This window comes from Sceloporus occidentalis, unplaced genomic scaffold (genome assembly GCF_023333645.1).
Source record: "Sceloporus occidentalis isolate IW3139 unplaced genomic scaffold, rSceOcc1.0.p SCAF_55, whole genome shotgun sequence".
NCBI classification, from domain to species: domain Eukaryota; kingdom Metazoa; phylum Chordata; class Lepidosauria; order Squamata; family Phrynosomatidae; genus Sceloporus; species Sceloporus occidentalis.
This window is the reverse complement of record NW_028317035.1, coordinates 1,046,692-1,064,542: the sequence shown is the minus strand read 5'-3', so window position 1 is coordinate 1,064,542 and position 17,851 is coordinate 1,046,692.

The window sequence follows — 17,851 nt, the reverse complement described above, 5'->3', positions numbered from 1 at the left end:
TCCAGCTCACACACCTCGGCTGTAACCCGGTCTCTCTCATCCTCTGGTTCTCGGAAGGGTTGGATATCCTGGTATGATATTTTGGGGGTCTGTTCCCCTAGTCTGGGAGATACAGACCCACTCTGGCTCAGTTCCTGGTGACACATTTCAATCACCGTCATCACTTGCTCCGATGTAGCCCCTCCTGGGTACAGGGATAGGTGCCATAGAATGTTCTTTTGTAGAGCACTCAGTCCGAGGCTCTCCTCTGGGCCATCCTGGTGCCGGTCCATCTCTCTGCAGTCCGCAACCAGAGTAGCCTTTCCTTTGCTACAAACCTCCAGGAGCTCTCTTGGTGTCTCTCGTCTGCAATCCCAGTTGGTGGTTTGGATTTCACCCAAGTCGTGGGATTCTTCCCACCGCTGCCAACCAATGTTACAGGGTCACCGTACCCAAGGCTGGGTCCCCTGTTTGAGGGCTGAGGAATCACCAGTCAGTCCCTCATACGGATAGCACTCAGCTATCCACGGATCATCCAGACCACCATTCGTAGTAAACCAAGAAGAACTCTTTTATTTACAAACACACAGAACTTATATACCATCTCAATGCAATGTGTACCGAACCCAACCCCCAATCCCATCAGCCACATCCCATCACAAATCCCATCAGTATACAGGGGATGTATCAGGTGAGGGGATTACAGAATACAATGGGTTCCCCCACCTGTGTTATCCCCCCTGTAGTGCGGGTGCCGTCTGGGCAGACAGGGCTGTGTTGGCTGATTAAGAGCCCCAGCCAGATTATAGGGTCGTCTCTTTGAAGGCTGGGGCTGAATCCACATCAGTCTCTGGGCTGGTTACACAATAAACACAATATAATATATTACCGGGTCACAGTATACAGAACCGGACACAAAAGTGCTCCGTGACCCGGCTAAACTTCATATGACATATGAGCCAGCTAGCCTGGTCCTGTCACAGTATTTCCCCATGTCTAAGACGCACTTTTTTTTCCGAAAAATATACAGTGGTTGTAGATTGCAGTTGCTACTTCCCAGTCCCTCCCTGCAGTCACACTGACAACTGGCCCCGCCCCTTTCTGATTAACAATCCCTCCCTGCAGTTACACTGAAGATTGGCCCCGCCCCTTTCCTTATAGCGTCCACATGGCTAGGCAACTCATCTAACGGTAAGTAAAAAATTAATATTTGGGCTGCTAAAAGTTAGGGGAGGTGGGGTTAATTTAGGGGAAGTTATGGTTGATGGGGTCTGTAGGGTTAATTTAGAGGCAGTTATGGTTGATGGGGTCTTTAGGGTTAATTTAGGGGCAGTTAATGGATGGGAGTGATGAGGATGATGAGTATGAATTTTATGATAAATAAAACTTGAGTTCAATAACTATCTAATACATTTTTTTTCAAATTTCGGGCCCCAAAATTAAGGTGCGTCTTATACATGGGGAAATACGGTAGTTTGCTGACATAAGGTGTTTTCCATCAGCTTACGTTTTGTGTGAGAAAAGAAATACCCAAATAGCCTAATTACTAAATATGTTTACAAAGGTTTGGAAGTGGTGGAAGAGGGGAGAGAGTGCCAGGAATTCCCAGCCACTCCAAAGGTGGGTTTCAAGTTCTGGACCATGGACACTCAAAGCCCAGGAGTGTATTAAGTATGTTGATGCAACTTTATGACCCCTACAAGCTGTTGTCCTTTTGGATTTGCCCAAGTACTGCCCAGCAGGGTGTAAGGCTGCTGAAAATGTGCTGTGGGTATTGCAGCAGGTGCTTTCAGTTCGAACTCGTAGCAGAACGAGAGAAGTGTCCCATCTGACAGAGCGCTGTGAGCGATAAGCAAGGCCAAAAAAAGATACAGGGCAATAAATTTGCATCACATGCTGTCGACATAAATTGTGCATTACGAAAAAAACACACAACACAGTGCAGCTCACGATTAAGATAACGAGGTTAACTGAAACACTACCTATACCTCAAGTGGAATCAACATATGGAAAAATACTAAAACAATTGTATCAGTCCTCAGTAAACCACAATGACATTTGGAAATGGCAGTTTAGGGAAATAAGAAAAATCTAGAAATATATGTGACAGTATAAAAACCACTTTTAATAAAATCACAACTGTCAGTCTAAGAAACCACAGCGCCCTTGTGGCTAGACTCAGTTGCTTAATTACCACAAAAATAATAAACAGAAAAAAAAAAAGAAATATCAAAAAATATATAGTAAAACATATAATAATATAACACTCCTGATCAATATTGGTACACGGTTCAGGCTTAACCCCTTAAGGACAATAGGGGTTTTTACTCGTAGTATATTGTGGGACAATTGCACTTTTAACATTTTTCAGTGTTACTGTTTAGCTGTGATTTTCTTCTTTCTGATTTCGTGCTCCCACACATATTATATATAGTTTTTTTCAGGACAAACAGGGCTTTCTTTAGATACCATTCATTTTATCAAATAATCTAATTTACTATAAAAAAATGATAAAATATGGGGATTTTTTGTTAAAAAATTACATTTTCTCATTTTTTAAACAAAAAACTTTTACTCATCTGCAAAAACTAATGAAAAAACCTGCTAAATAGATTCTACTATTTGTCCTGAGTTTAGAAATACCCAATGTTTTTATGTTTTTTTGCTTTTTTCTGCACGTTATGGGGCAATAAGTACAGGTAGCGTTTTGCTATTTCAAAACCATTTTTCCAAATCTGGTCATTCTTCCCCCCATGTGCCATTTCGGGTATCTTTGAAGCCGGCCAATGCAATTTACCCCATCAAATCATATATTTTTTTAAACTAGACACCCCAAGGTATCTGAAATGCTGGTATTTTAACCCTTTCCATGCACTGATTTTACCACCAGCCTTTGTGAAACTTTATGGTAGTAAAAAAAATTTGGATTTTTTTCACACACGTTGTACTTCAGGTATAAATTTATCGCTCCTGGTATATGTCCGTGTCAAACAACACCCCAATATGTGTTCAGTAACATCTCCTGAGCACAGTGATACCCCCCATGCATGGGTTTGTTGGGTTATTTGGGAGGTAAAAGGCCGCCTTTGTGAGGTGTGTATTTTTTTGCCATTTAGACATCTGATCCTACTGCCCCCATGTCCCATATTTGGGACATCGTTGAACCCGGCCAATTCAATTTACACCATCAACTCATGCATTTATTAATAGGAGACACCCTATGGGCATTTGTAATGGCAATATTTTAACTCTTTCTATGCTGGAATTTTTGTGAAGATAAAGAATTGTAGGACTTGCTTATTGAAATTTTTTGGTGACACTGGAGATTTACCAGTTACCATATATTTTTGACATTTTTTTAAAAAATTTTGAACAATAATTTTTTTTTTTTTTTTACATTTTTTTTTTTTACTCATCACTGATTAGTGAGCTGGGCTCCATTGGCCTTGCATGGTTGGATGCAGTACCTGCATTCTGGATAGACCCTCTGTGAACTCATTCAGTTTTCTATTGTTAATGCCATCCTGTGAGCGACGGCAACGTCATTTACAGGATGGCACTTGTGGTTGCTCTTCGGAGCAATCACAAGGCTATCGGGGGTAGGGGGGTTGTGTTGCTACATGCTTCAACATCGAGGCATGTCAGCAACACAGTTTATGCTTAGGAAGCGATTCCTAAGCTGTTTTAGCCCGCCACCGCTTACATCAGGGGGTGAGCGGTACAGTGTACCATCTTTTTATGTTATCCGTTAAGAAAAAGAGCATCTGTTTTACCAAATAAAGCACCGGCCAGTGATTCTATAAAGACATATGCTTACTGCCTACCCCAAGGGATCCATACCATATTGAATGTTTGAGGACATCTTTCTACAGATATTTTACCATCAGCACGATGTTTTGAAGTATTCAGTGCTGAAACACTATTGATACAAATTCATGTTGCAGGACAATTTCTTATATGGGACTTTATACTCATTAAGCCTGAACCGTGTACCAATATTGATCAGGAGTGTTATATTATTATAAAAGAGCCATTGTCCCACAATATACTACGAGTAAAAACCCCTATTGTCCTTAAGGGGTTAAGCCTGAACCGTGTACCAATATTGATCAGGAGTGTTATATTACTATATGTTTTACTATATATTTTTTGGTATTTCTTTTTTTTTTCTGTTTATTATTTTTGTGGTAATTAAGCAACTGAGTCTAGCCACAAGGGCGCTGTGGTTTCTTAGACTGACAGTTGTGATTTTATTAAAAGTGGTTTTTATACTGTCACATATATTTCTAGATTTTTCTTATTTCCCTAAACTGCCATTTCCAAATGTCATTGTGGTTTACTGAGGACTGATACAATTGTTTTAGTATTTTTCCATAAATTGTCCATTAGTCATGCCAATGTTGTGTGGCAAAGAGGGTTACCAGCTGATAGTATGGTGAAAGAGAGAGTGGGAGAAATTTGACTCATGGGATGGTACGGATTCTGATGCAGTGATTGAACTTGAGTTATAGGAGGTAGAAGCCCGCAGGGCAGGGACATCATGTGAAGTCCCTGGATCTTGGAGACATGTTCTGACAAGGCCCTGGGGAAAGTCTGTTGGCTTGGCTCCTATGTTTCTGGGATTTCCTATATAATTTATATTGGCGATGTAACATGGTATATGTTGGGAGAGGGTACCCAATGCTTGAGGGAAATAGCATATATAAATGGAGTAGTACGGGATTCACTAGTAGATCCTGCATCAGGCTATTATACAGTGAAGGAACATTGGACAGAACCTTATGATGAACATTTTCCACCATGGATGAGAAATAAATTGTTAGAGGAGACACCACGTTAGTTAAGTTTATTTTCCTTTGAAGCCCTTATGAAGGGAAGGCAGGTCCCCATCTCCAGCACTATTATTGAAGTGACGGTTATGAAACCAGGGGACAACAGACCAGACCATAACAAGTGATATCCCCTTTAGGTACTGGGGCATAGATTTCATTAAAAGTTTATTATTATTTCTCCCTAGAGAAGCATTTTCAATATTATTTACAGTTGCTGTTGTCCTGTTGTCTGTCGAAACTATTTGTCAGTGATTAAGCATCTGTATATAACCACAGATAACAGTGCTATTACGCAATCTTAAGGTTGTAAATCTCATTGCATTTTTCATTTTTTAGAAATAGTATTTTGTTCAACGCTGCAAAAAATACATTTTAAATAATCTCTGACAGTTTGTTTTAAAGCTTTCATGTTTTCATACATTTACAGAACATGTTGTAACAAATTAAATCAGACTGAACATTCAGCTCTTGAGCAATATTATGGTTACAAAAAGAGAGTCAATATATAATAGTTTAATTAAGAAATCTCTTTTTCAGTTATTCACAAGTTATTTTGAAATATATTTGTATTTTAAATTCATCTGAAATCCACAGCATGCAGTGCCTTTTTGCAGGTATAGTATTCTGCAAACTCAGAGTTACCACTTGAGCATAGTGCATATTTTACCTGTCCAGTGTTTCAGTGCTGACATTGCCAGATCTGGAACCCGTTTTTGTAAAATGTTGTGTATATTCCATGCTATTACTGAGGGCTACCCAGAAATTCTAACTTTTCTTAGCAACTAAACCTTTAAAACCTTAAAGAGTAAAAGAAGCACCAATAGCAAGAATGATACTCAGGAAGTATTATTAGTTCAGCTGATGGGTATATGAAGATTGCAGATGCAATTTATGCCACTTTATGCCATTTTAGTTTCAGGCTAACAGAAAAGTTACTAAAACAAATTAAGACAAAAACTTGAAACACTGTTAGAAGAGAATTGCTATTTTTAAGCAACCCAACCATTATGTTTTATATCTCCTTTTTGGGAACAAGTCTGACAACTCATTGTTAATACCTGATTTTTACAACATTGGATTTCTTTAATTAGCATTATTCTCTTTGGTACCTCGTTTTTTAAACTGTAACAATATATTAAGAAGGGCATTATAGCATAATAGACATGGGAAGGTTAGGACCTTTTGGACCAGGAGGCATGCAAAGCTAAGTTTGCAAGATCTCCCTCTAACCAGCACCAGATGAATGCCTTATAAGGCCTTATATGCCTTATCCCGGCTCCCAGCACCAGTGGCATATGTGGGGGGGCATCTGCCCCAGGTGTCACTCATAGTGTGACCACTCTCCTTGGTCACCTGAAGCTGTGAGTATAAAAAATCTACAGTTGAGGGAAGGAGGGAAAGGGTAAGGAGGGAAAGTGTATACGTGTTTGTGAGCATGGATGTGTAAGTGTGTGTGAGCATAGATGTATATGTGTGAGTGCAGATGCGTATATGGATGTGTGAGCATGGATGTGTAAATGTTTGTGTGTGAGCATGGATGTGTAAGTGTAAGTCTGTGTGACTATGGATAAGTATATGTATGTACATATGTTAGTGAGCATGTGTGCATGCGTGGTGGCGTAAATGTGTAAATCTGTGCAAATGTGAGCGTGTGCTTAACAAATATGTGCCACTGCATATGTAAGGTACTGGGGAGAGGCATGGAGAATAAGGGGAAAAGTATAATATAATAATAAATAAGAGTGTCACTGCTGGTTCCTATTTGCAGGAGACAAAGACGCACACAAAAATCCAGGCGAAGTACAAAGGGATAATCCAAAGACAAAGTCAGGTCACAAGCAAATGGTCGAGGCAGGCTGCAAGAATCACTGGTAGGAATCACTGAAATAAGGTCTGGTACACAAGTAGGTAAATAGAGTGCAACGCTTGGGTATAGGGTAAGATAAGGAGAGAAATCAGAGGAGAGATACAGAGAAATTGAAGATATGAGATAAGTAAAAAGAGGAGATATAATAAGAAAGGGGGCTCAAAAGAAACAAGGAGAGATAAAAGAAAAGGGAGAGAGAAAAAGGCAGGGAGAAATACAGAACGGGGAGACATAGGAAAAACGGGAGGTAAAGAGAGAGTAGTAATAATAAAGAGAAAGAGGAGAAAAAAGAATGGGAGAGAGGGAAAAGGATCAGATATAAAGAGAAAGGTGGGATGATAAAGAGAACAAATAGAGATAAAAAAGAAAGGGAAGAGATAGAAAGGAGAGGTAAAAAGAAAAAGGGGGAGAGAATATGAGGGGGTCAAAGAGAAGGGGGAGATAAAGAGATAAAGAAAAATGGGAGAGAAAAAAAGAAATGGGAGAGATAGGGAGAAAATTTAGAGCTAGAGGGAAAGAGGAGAGCTAAATAATAATGAGAGAGCTGAGATAAAGAGAAAAGATGGTGAAAAATGGCACTGTAGGTGCAATCTGGCTTTGGGTATGGGATTCAATCTGGGCAAATCCTGTGGGTGCAATCCAGTGTGCACGTTATGTACACATTATATAGTTAAATTGCATATTTCATAGAGGTTTCTTGATATGAAGAAATCAGAATTTTGAAAATGTATAAATGTTTTAAATAAATATATAATCGCGTCGATCGCCACGCCCCCCTCGGGATCACCCAACGGCTAAAGTCATTTGGACATTGCGGGGCTTGGTGGCCTAAGTGTGGCGCCGGGCTGTCTGGGCTGGGCAGGAAGATGTGGACATGATATATGGTTTGTTTCTCACTTAACCTATATATAAGCCTGTGTGTTTCCCAAATACAGAGTCCCTGTTTCACCTCAATACGAGTCTTGTCTTGTTATTGAGATAAGCCTCGGTGCGGTCCTTATCAGGGCGGTAGAGCGCTTTATTGCTATACTTCCGTATATTACAGTGCCGCCGAGATTCCCGAAGAGCTGTGGCTTCTGCTATCATCACTTATTGACCTTTTCAGGACAATAACCACCCCGTGTAGCTCAGCTTCGGCTAGCCACAGTGGTAATGCAGCCCTGTTGCAGCGGCATCCCCCCTTCTCTCTGCAGCGCTGGTTCTGTCAGGCGGTAAAGGGGTTAATCGCTGGTATCCCGGTGGCCATGGGGAGAACGAAGCAATGATTGGCGGGAGTACCCAGTCGGGGTACAGGTCGTGCCCGTCACATGTACTATGTATATATTCTAATTATTCTGGAGGGTTGCTCTTGTAACAGTGTTACCCCAGGCCCCACCTGAACATCAGTCACCCCTGGAGCCTCTGCAAGCAGGAAACTACTGTAAATTTAAATTGAACAACAATTGTTATTACAGAAACAGTTTTTACTCCTCCAAGATTTTATTCAAACCTCATATGGGTTCATTTGCTCAGAGCTGTAGCTAGCTCCTTTTGCACCTGAGGCAAGAATGGAAAATTGTGCCCCCCAGCTATTTTTTCTTTACAGAGTTTGTTTTATTTACACTGCCCTTATACACACCTGTCCATAAACACACATATACACGTTGCCTTTACATACACCTGTCCATTAACATGCATATACGCATACACTGCCCTTACACACAACTGCCCATAAACACACAGATAACAAATACACTTCCCTTACACACGACTGCCCATAAACACACACATACACTGCCCTTACACACGACTGCCCTTACACACACCTGCCCATTAATACACATATACACATACACTGCCCTTACACACGACTGCCTTTACGCACATATACACCCATACCAGCTTACAAACATACAAATACGTGCACTGCCCTTACACACACACACACTATGCATACATATACCAGCTTACAAACACTCACATATATACACATACATTGCCTTTACACACTGCCTTTACACACACCTGCCCATTAACAGGACTGCCCATAAACACACATATACGCATACACTGACCTCACACACAACTGCCCCTACACACACCTGTCCATTAATATGCATATACACATACACTGCCCTTACACATGACTGCCTTTACACACATATACACACACACACCAGTTTACAAACATACAAATACCTACACTGCCCTTACAAACACACACTTCCCATACTCACACCAGGTTACAAACACACACATATATACACATATACTGCCCTTACACACACCTGCCCATTAACACATGTATACACATACACTGCCCTCACACTCCCCCTGCCTCTACACACACACATATATACACACACACCAGCTTACAAACACACAAATACCTACACTGCCCATACACACACACGTTGCCATATACACACGCACACACTGCCCATATATACACACTAGGGCTGCAACAACGAATCGATAAAATCGATAATAATCGATTATGAAAATCGTTGTCAACGATTTTCATAATCGATTAGTTGAATCGATTTTTATCGATTTATAAAATTATGTTTTTCAGAGCAAACGCTCTGAAAAACTCCCGTCCTTCTATAATCCGATCTCAAATAGAGATCGGATTATAACTCTAGAATCCAGACCCCCCGCAGAGCTGCAGGAGACCTGGATCCTCTCTGCCACCCGGTGAGGGTCTGTGCAAAACGCGCAGACATCCTCCGCTTCTCCCCTTCCGCTTCTCCCCTCCACTTCCGCCGGGGCTTCTATTACTGAACCCGGCGTCACGTGACCTTCCGGTGCGGCTTCCATCATGGAAGCCCCAACGGAAGCGGAGGGGAGAAGCGGCTGTCTGCGCGCATCACACAGACCCCTACCGGCTGCCGGAGAGGATCCAGGTCCCGCTGCAGCGCCTGCTGGGGATTTGGATTTTAGTGCGCGATGTGCACTGTGTACTGCCACTTCCACCTGCCCCACCAGGGGTTAATATATCAACAGAAGAAAAACAGGACAAGTAAGCAGCACTGGGTAAGTATTATCTTTATTTTTATGCTCATTTGCCCTGTGTTTCTTCTGTTGATATATTAACCCCTGGTGGGGCAGGTAGAATTTTTGCGGGATCTATTAATTATGTGCATTTGTGGTTTTTTTTTATGTCTAGAATATTTGATTTATTGTCCATATATTTATATATATTTATATTGTATTGTGTATTTTTTTTGTCTATATTTAATAAATATAAAAAAACTATTTTAGTGATGTCAGTTTTTCTTATATCGGGGGGGCATAAGACATATCAGGGGGCACAGTGGCATAAAGGGGCTATAAGGCATATCAGGGGGGACAGTGGCATAAAGGGGCTATAAGGTGTATCAGGGGGGACAGTGGCATAAAGGGGCTATAAGGCGTATCAGGGGGCACAGTGGCATGAAGGCGCTATAAGGCATATCAGGGGGCACAGTGGCATCTCAGTGGCATATAGGGGTAAAAGGCATATCGGGCATGGTGGCATATCAAGGGTAAAGGCATATAGGGGGCTATAAGGCATATCAGGAGGGCACAGTGGCATATCGGGGCACTGTGGCATATATATGGGGCTATAAGGCATATCAGGGGACAAAGTGGCATATCAGTGGCATATAGGGGGCTATAAGGCATATCAGGAGGGGTATAATGCATATCAGGGGGCACAGTGGCATATTAGGGGACAAAGTGGCATATCAGTGGCATATAGGGGGCTATAAGGCATATCAGGAGGGGTATAATGCATATCAGGGGACAGAGTGGCATATAGGAGGTATCCCCTTATACCTCCTATATGCCACTCTGTCCCCTGATATGCCTTATACCCCTCCTGATATGCATTTCTGGGACAGAGAGGCAAGCTGGGGGTGAGATGTGCATAACTGGGCAAAAATAGTTTACATGAATATTTACTAGTAAAGCTTTTTTTGGTATTTTTTGAGTTCTTGTTAAAATATAGCTTTAATTATTATTATTATTATTTTTTTTACCCGATTAATCGATTAATCGAAAAAATAATCGGCCAACTAATCGATTATGAAAATAATCGTTAGTTGCAGCCCTAATACACACACATACTGCCCATACACACACGCACAGACACTGCCCATACACACACAGGCACTGCCCATACACACACACCAGCTTACAAACACAGCCCTTACACACACCAGCTTACAAACACACACATATACACAGCCCTTAACCCCTTTCTCCCCATCTCTATTTTTTCTTGTCTTCCATCATCTTCTATCTTCTATCATCTTCTATTTTCCATCATCTTCTATCTTCCATCCTGTGGTGGGAGCGCAAGGTCTGTCACTCGAGGCCTCTGCTTTAGTCCTCCCTCATCTCTATGCGCTGGCTATTGATGCAGCGCGCTGGGGTGACGTCATATCCCGGGCTCTGCATCATTTGCCGGCTCGTAGTGCTTAGGGAGAACGGAAGCCGAGGACTGAATTGACAGACCTCCCCAGGGGAGGGCTGGCTGCCTACGGCCTGGGGGGCAAGTCTAGTCAAGTGGCCCATTGCGTCACTGAATCAGCCAACCATCCATCCATCTGTGCCCATCTTTTCCTGATTTTCTAACACATGTTGATGTAATATGATGGGATTGGGAGTACGTCAGTACACTAAAAAAAAAGTCATCCTACACGGGACGCCACAATTTAACACAACTAATCCTTTTTAATAAAATATGCAGATTGAAATAGTCTAAATAACACAAAACCTCCACTTTTCTGCTCACTGATTTCTGGGCCTAGAAAGTTTTGTCCTTTCAAGTGACTATAGTTCAATTTATTACTACAGAAAGTAAAGTGCCAGGAAACAGAGGATCAAATACACACCAGGACAGGCTCTGCCACACCGACACCCAAACACACACACACACCAGTACAGGCTCTGCCACATGACACACCAAACACACACACCAGGACAGGCTATGCCACACCAACAACCACACACACGCCAGGACATGCTCTGCCACACTGACACCCAAAAACACACACCAGGACAGGCTCTGCCACACCGACACCCAAACACACACCAGGACAGGCTCTGCCACACCAACACCCAAACACACACACCAGGACAGGCTCTGCCACACCGACTCCCAAACACACATATACCAGGACAGGCTCTGACCCGCTAACAGACACACGCACACCAGGACAGGCCCTGTCACATTGACACCCATACACACACACCAGGACAAGCTCTGACACCCACCAGAAGGGCTAACAATAATTGGAAAAAAAAAAGTATTTTCCACACTGCTTTTTCGTTGACTCCCCTTTTAGTGTTTTTGCCCCGTTTTCTGTAATGGCCCCAGTTGCAACCCTTGTGTATTGATGCCACCAGCATAGATAAAATGCTGCCTTGCAGTATGGGGGATGTATATCTGACTTGTAAGTGGCGGGGCCTCTGTGGAAGTGATCGTGGGGGTTGTGACCCCTGCGATCACTGTTAATGCAGGCTTTTGTCCTGCATTAAAGTCGGCCATGGCGGTCGTGTGGCCGCATCAGCCACTTAGCCGGCCATTTTATAAACCGCTTTTTTTTTTTTGGAAGCGGAGGAGCCTCTCTCCTCCGCTTCAAAAAAAAAAAAGGCCCTCTCTCTCCTCTGCGAGCCCTCTAGCTCGGTCTCGGTGTTTGGCTTGTAATGCTGAGCCCCTGAATATGACGTCATTTCCGGCGCTCAGCAGTGAAGCAGCGCGCACCGCGGCAGAGCAGGGAGACTCACGCCGCAGGACTGCTGGAAGGTAAGTGAAGTACAAAGGGGGAGAGATGGGGTAGATAATAGGGAGGGAGGGAGAGGAAGGGTAGATAATGAGAAGGTAGGGAGAGGAAGGGTAGATAATAAGCAGTGGCGTCAGCAGGGGGGCACTATGTCGTGGGCCGGCCCTGACTGTATTCACACTTTGTTCACCTGAGAGCAATATGGCAGCACATGCAGTGATGTCCCTTCCCCCAACTGGAGGGTCGGGGAGGACGTCACCGCAGTGCCGCCATTTTGAGCCAAAAACGAACAGGAAAATATGTCTGAATCGTTTTTGGCCCATTCGCACGTGTAATGTACAGTAAATATTGTGTTATATCATTGCTAGTATATATAATTGAATCTGAAATGTAAGCAAATCCGCTTGATTTTCCTTCATTTTTATTTTTTTTAATACATTTAAAACATTGTCTCTTAAATGGTCCCAGTTTATTTTTAATAAAAGCAGAGTATTAATTCTTTATGCCAACACTTGTGTCACCTAGGAGCCTGCATTTGCTTATTTTTACATTCCTGGGAGGGGGGGGGGGTGAATGAAATGTGACCTTTCCTTCTGTCTATGTCCTGTCAATTAACCTTGTTAACTACAGCCACATTCATTTTAACCCTCTGTGGGTGGAGTTATCACATCTTATCAAACAATTGCTATATTGGTAGGATCCAGACATCTAAACTTTTTAACAAAAAATGGGATCATGTAAGCAGGATCATCAGGAGTTTGAAAAACTATTCTGTAAGCCTGAAACCAAAAACAGAGTGTAGATGTCTTCTATATGAGGTATGCACTCTCCTGAAAAATCCAGAATATATATATATAAGGAAGAAGAGAGCCAGTGCACAACACTGTATATTCAAAGGTAGAAAATATAAATTTATTTCATATACACCAGCAAAAGAACCAGCACAATTCCAAGCCTATGTAATAGCAAATGGATAACCAGTATATGATGTTAACTCTATCACTGCCTGTTGACTTATCTCAACAGTCTGCCAGGTGGTTTCTTACAAAAAAAACCTCCGGATCCAAGTTTGTACAGTAGCCAGTAACAAATTTCAATGTATAAAATAATTATTGCCCTGATTCCTTCAGCTTTGTCGGTCGTCCTGACTTCCTCAGAGGCTGCAAGTTATGCCATGCTACTTCCACATCTCCCTATTTTTTCATCCCCTCTTCCCAGGAGAACACGAAGAGGGAAGAGAAAAAGCAGAACTGTTGAAAAGGAGACTGCTGAGTTGCAAAAACAGGGGCTTTGATTTTTTTTCAATAGTGTAATGTTATATTCAGGTCTTTTCTTTTGTTATTATTATTATCCAAAGTTTGAGGAGTTGTCTTATAATCGAAAAAATGCTGTTGCACTCATGCTAACCATACACTAGCATATCTACACTTTTAACACCATACAATAACAAATACACACACATGCTAACATTATATGCTTAAAACATTTTACAGTAACACACATAAACTAACACCATACGCTCATGCACACACCTGCTAACACCATACACATAAACATACACTCTAGCACTATATGCTAATACATGCCAACACTACACTCGCACACTATCTATCGGGCAACAAAAAATAAAACACACTGACTCTAAAAACTAAATACATACATACTATGTAACACTATGCATGCAGAAACACAGATTAACACTACACATTCAAAGACTAACACACAGAAACACTCAAACCAACCCTAAATATACATAGACTAACATTACACACACACAATACACACACAATTCCTGCTCCCTCTTATCTGATTCCACTGCAGAATGCACATAAGCTGCTGCACCTCTGCCTCTTTACTACTGTGGGGACACTTAACACACGTCAAGTGATCCTGCCAAGCTACTGGCCCCACTGCACCCACCTCAGCTTGTTCCTTTGGCCAAGCTCTCTCACCAGAGTACAGGGTGTATTTAGCGTTGTGTTTCAAACTTTTTCTTTTCACAGAGGCCTAATTTTATTTTAATGTACCATGTGTGATGTTGCTTTCTTTTCTTATCTCAAACTTTTCTACATTGTGATTAAAATAAGGAAGCACAGAGCTGTCCTTGTTTTGTTCATGTTAAAGTCATGGAATATATTTGAGAAACTCACGTGCATGGATTCTTTTAGGGGTTAAAGGTCTGGGAAGGACTCATAACATTCAGCTTGAGGATAGGTTCCCAGGTGCTCTTCCACTTTTGTTCCAGTAACTTGCTTTTTGTGGTTAAATTTGGAGCAGAACAGGTTCCATGGCTGTAATGTGTAACTTAAAAGTAATGTTAATATTCTATTAATGACAACTGTTATGCTGCAACCATTTAACTTAAAAAGTACAAAATGCTTAGCATGCACTCAGACAGCAGGATTTGCATGTAACATTAATGCTTTATGTAAAAAGTGATTTAATATAATGGCAAAAAAAAATCACAAAGAATATTTTAAGGCACTAAACAGTGAGAAAAAAGCTTGACCAATTATGTCAAATGGTAAACCAGCATTGTTCAATACACATATATAATATCAGCAGTAGATTCAGTATGAACTGAATTCACTTTTTGTTAGCCTTAAAACTGTCACATGGAGTGGTACATACGGCAGAAATGCCAAAAATGCTTTTCCAAAAATAAGTGGAGTCAAGATATGATATAACGTACAGGAGCCCAAAAAATAAGTATGTATTGTGTATTAGCATTGTCATACCTGAGAACTCTTTGGGTTTGGCCCATAGTCTCTGAGTAAAATACTGTTTCACTGGCTCTCCTGGTCACTTTTTCCAGGCATTAGAGGGATTGTGACCACACTCACTCTCCACCCATTTTCCCTTTCTAGCCCTGCCCCTATGTGTGACTTGCCTTGTGCCATGCATGGCTAACCCATGGACAGCTAGCCCTGCCCCTCACCATGCCACTCAGAAGGAGAGTACCAGATAGCTGGAAAGTATTCCTGGTATAAGATTAATTTTAATCCTTATCTGAAAATAGAGACTTTTGTCTTTCATTAATGTACAGAAGAGGCACTGGTATTTATTAGGACTGGATTCTTTCTGTGCCACGTTTATGGATAATTTAATAGCCATCTGTGAAATGTATTTTAATGTAAAATATATCCTGGGCCATTTTTTTACTGGGTCATAGGGTGGCCTTGTCATTTGCTCTAGTTGTTGCCACTCCCCCCCGTTACCATATTATTTAGGTGATGTTTAATAGTTATGTTAATTACTTAGGTACCTTCACTGTAGATGCACCCACAAGAGTGAATATTTGAGATCTCACTTTTTTACTGGCCCACATGGGTGGACTTCTCCCTTGTGCTGAATGTTGCCACCCATCCACTGTAAATAACAGTAACACAGTTTATACTCTTACTTTCCTAAATTAGTCAACATTAGTCTGCTAGGTCATTCTATTAAGAACCATAGTTTCACAGGCAAGTAAGAACCAGTTGGGTGAACCAAAATGTAAATTGCCTATTTAAAAGAAAAAAAAATCCATAAGGTGTACCTAATTTCCTTTTTACAGCAACTGTATTTCTGTCACTCTATTGGCCCCTCCCGACACATTCAACAATCAGATTTTTTTGTACACAAGACTGTTTACAAAACATTTTAAAATTATTTTTACTGCAATGAACCTAGTTCATACGAGCTTCATGCAAGCCTTTTTTATCTGCTTCAAGTCTCTAACTACAGTGAAGGTGGCATACTTAAATCAATGAGTGTAACAATGGGTCAGTAACGCTTAGATAAAAAAAAACTTAAAGAGTCAGTTACTATTTTCAGTTCTGTGATTCCCGTGTACTATTTCAAACCTTAATGATAGCACATGTTCACATTCTTTGTACAGTTGCTGATCGATTGATTTGAAAATACAGCAGATTATTCAAATTACTATTCAAATTATGACTACCCAATAACAAGACTCCAGTACATATGATGTAACAGATTTTGGAACCAACAAAATGAAGCAACTATTTCAGGGTGTTAACAGTTGAAACATACCTGAAATTTCTATTATTTGCATTCAAACACAATTGTCTCTGCTCTCCCACACTTAATCAAACCCAGTTACTAGGATATGATTGGGATATAAGGGACCAAATACCCTCTCTGCCAGACTGATTTTCTAAAAGGAAAGGTATCATGTCATACAAATCTAGCTGGGCAGAGGAAGAGGGATATATGCACTTAAAATGCCAAGATTATCCCTAAAAGGAATAGGATTGTCTGTAAAATAAGCCAGATGTTAAACCTGGCATGACCCTGGTGAAAATGGGACAATGGACAAATACCATTGAATTGGTTGGGAGTGGGAGGAGAAATAGATGAAAGGGAGCATGGCTAAATGCTACTTGCGTGATCCAGAGAATGTGGAGGGTGACTCGGAGACCCGAGGAAGCAGAGCAGAGACGTATCTATTGAAAATAGCGCCTATGGCAAGCACTGAAATTGCGCCCCTGTCCAAATATCTAAAACCCTTTTACTAGCCCCTGCTGCCCATATATATATATATATAAATATTAGTCCCTGCTGCCGATAGCAGGTATAGATCAACACACAAACCCAGATCAATTGAAATTCACTTGTGATCTCAGCACTCAGAAGGTATATATCAAATAAACAGAATCAGACATATAAATCCTGTATTTGCAGGTATACAATAATATATGAAACGTAGCATCGCAGGTATAGATCAAATAAATACATGGAAACAGCATTGCAGGTATTAATCAACTGAATAAGACATATTAACCCTGTATTTGCAGGTATACATAAATAGTGTATGGAAACATAGCATAGCAGATATGGATCTACAGAATAACACAAAAACCCAGCTTCAATTGGAATTCACATAAAAACATGGCATTAAAGGTATATTTAAAACCCCCTAAATTACAGGCATAGATCACAGGTTGCACACCCGAAAGCCAGCCCTGGCGTCCACGCTGCCCACATAGAACCTGACCAGCACCCAGATAACACACATAAGATTTGCCATCTTTGTCCCCAAATAGCCCAGCACAAGTCAACTTTGTCCCCAAACAGTCCGGCCTGTGTCATCTTCGTCCCATATACACCCTGCCTGTGCCATCTTGGTCCTCAAGGCTCAAACATCCTGCTAGTGCCATCTCTGCCCTTCCAAATTATACATCTATGATACACACAAACACTTTTACAGTCACTCACTCATTAACTCATGCTCTCCCTCATTCAGACAATTCATCCACACATTAACTCATGTTCTCCCTCATTCAGACAACTTATCCTCATATTAACGCATGCTCTCCCTCATTCAGACAACTCATCCACACATTAGCTCATGCTCTCCCTCATACAGACAACTCATCCACATATTAACTCATGCTCTCCCTCATTCAGACAATACATTC